Raw genomic sequence first — 2,500 nt, forward strand, 5'->3', positions numbered from 1 at the left:
CTTGGGCGGGGAACGGCGGGGGACGCACCCACCCGCCCACGCTCCACCCGTGCTGCTACGCGCCTCCACCACCATGTTGTGGCTTCTACTAGTACCAGGGAGTCTCTGTTGGTTGTTTTGAGGTCTGATAGGTGGGACAGAGGCAGGAACGTTGTCCTCTCTCTCTTGTGGGGTGTATCAGCTTAGTGTCTGCGGTCACAAGGTTTCAAGTGGCATTTAACACTTTTCTTCACTCATCAAGGTGTTCGGAGCTTTGACGCACAGTCCTTCGTGAAGTCCTTAATGGAGTCCAGGTAGTAGTGACATCACAGAAAGCTGGCGTGTGATTGGGAGACGTGTCATTTTGGGGGGACTGCCCCAGAACAAAGTCACGATCAGGCGATTACACACACCAGCACGATCTGCTTTTCATGTCCGTTCAGTATTGCTGTAATTTTAAATGTCAGCTGAATTCTCTGCTGAAACGCTGCACGGCCTGTGAGTCATGCTTGTTTTACATTTTTGGAATGACATAAGGGGTCCAGGGCTCCTCTCATAAACAAAGCAAAACATGCGTCACCACGAAATAATTGCCCATGAATCATATCCCATCCTTTCAAATGGACTACACAATGACATGGCTTCTAGAGGCGTGCGTGTGTGTGTGTGTGTGTGTGTGTGTGTGTGTGTGTGTGTGTGTGTGTGTGTGTGAGAGCACGCATGGGGGGGGGGGTGTGTGTGAGGGACAGAGAGAGCATGCTAATGCACTCACGCACCCTGTCCTGGTGGAATCCCACAGACACAGCAGCCCTTGTGAGTCAGCACTGTCAGACGTGGAGGTGAGGGCTGTGAGACTGGTGAGGGCTGTGAGACGGGTGAGGGCTGTGAGACGGGTGAGGGCTGTGAGACGGGTGAGGGCTGTGAGACGGGTGAGGGCTGTGAGACTGGTGAGGGCTGTGAGACGGGTGAGGGCTGTGAGACTGGTGAGGGCTGTGAGACGGGTGAGGGCTGTGAGACGGGTGAGGGCTGTGAGACGGGTGAGGGCTGTGAGACGGGTGAGGACTGTGAGACCGGTGAGGACTGTGAGACCGGTGAGGGCTGTGAGACGGGTGAGGGCTGTGAGACTGGTGAGGCGGGTGAGGGCTGTGAGACCGGTGAGGGCTGTGAGACCGGTGAGGGCTGTGAGACGGGTGAGGGCTGTGAGACTGGTGAGGGCTGTGAGACGGGTGAGGGCTGTGAGACGGGTGAGGGCTGTGAGGCGGGTGAGGGCTGTGAGACGGGTGAGGGCTGTGAGACGGGTGAGGGCTGTGAGGCGGGTGAGGGCTGTGAGACGGGTGAGGGCTGTGAGACGGGTGAGGGCTGTGAGACGGGTGAGGGCTGTGAGACGGGTGAGGGCTGTGAGACTGGTGAGGCGGGTGAGGGCTGTGAGGCGGGTGAGGGCTGTGAGACGGGTGAGGGCTGTAAGACTGGTGAGGGCTGTGAGACGGGTGAGGGCTGTGAGACGGGTGAGGGCTGTGAGACTGGTGAGGGCTGTGAGACGGGTGAGGGCTGTGAGGCGGGTGAGGGCTGTGAGACGGGTGAGGGCTGTGAGACTGATGAAGGCTGTGAGACGGGTGAGGGCTGTGAGACTGGTGAGGGCTGTGAGACTGGTGAGGGCTGTGAGACTGGTGAGGGCTGTGAGACGGGTGAGGGCTGTGAGACGGGTGAGGGCTGTGAGGCGGGTGAGGGCTGTGAGACGGGTGAGGGCTGTGAGGCGGGTGAGGGCTGTGAGACGGGTGAGGGCTGTGAGACGGGTGAGGGCTGTGAGACGGGTGAGGGCTGTGAGACGGGTGAGGGCTGTGAGGCGGGTGAGGGCTGTGAGACGGGTGAGGGCTGTGAGACGGGTGAGGGCTGTGAGACGGGTGAGGGCTGTGAGACTGATGAGGGCTGTGAGACGGGTGAGGGCTGTGAGACGGGTGAGGGCTGTGAGACGGGTGAGGACTGTGAGACGGGTGAGGGCTGTGAGACGGGTGAGGGCTGTGAGACGGGTGAGGACTGTGAGACCGGTGAGGACTGTGAGACCGGTGAGGGCTGTGAGACGGGTGAGGGCTGTGAGACTGGTGAGGCGGGTGAGGGCTGTGAGACGGGTGAGGGCTGTGAGACCGGTGAGGGCTGTGAGACGGGTGAGGGCTGTGAGACGGGTGAGGGCTGTGAGACCGGTGAGGACTGTGAGACCGGTGAGGGCTTTTTGTTTCGGGCACGTTTCTTCTTCTTGTATTTCTTGACTTTTGCCGAACATTCCTGGAACAAAGCAGGGGGACATGGGGACGAGCGAGTGACGTGTCAGAGGACGGGTGCTGCTGCCGTCGCTGTCGTGCTCTGTGTCCCTGTCCCCTCTGCAGCCTTTGGTACAGCTATCCTGTGCGTCCATGACCCCTTGTCCGCGGCGGTGCTGTCCTGTGCCTCCCTGTCCTGTGTGTCCCTGTCCTGTGTGTCCCTGTCCTGTGCCTCCCTGTCCCCTCCTCTGCGTCACCACGGCGCT

The 2,500-nt window shown here is 60.4% G+C and overlaps 1 protein-coding gene across 5 annotated transcripts in view; it reads left to right on the forward strand.

The window, feature by feature from the left end:
* adck1 (aarF domain containing kinase 1) overlaps positions 1-2,500 on the forward strand; it is a 106,639-nt gene that overhangs the window by 77,577 nt on the left and 26,562 nt on the right. The gene's annotated exons all lie outside the window — the stretch shown is intronic.

Source organism: Brachyhypopomus gauderio, chromosome 17 (genome assembly GCF_052324685.1).
Source record: "Brachyhypopomus gauderio isolate BG-103 chromosome 17, BGAUD_0.2, whole genome shotgun sequence".
In the NCBI taxonomy this organism is placed as follows: Eukaryota; Metazoa; Chordata; class Actinopteri; order Gymnotiformes; family Hypopomidae; genus Brachyhypopomus; species Brachyhypopomus gauderio.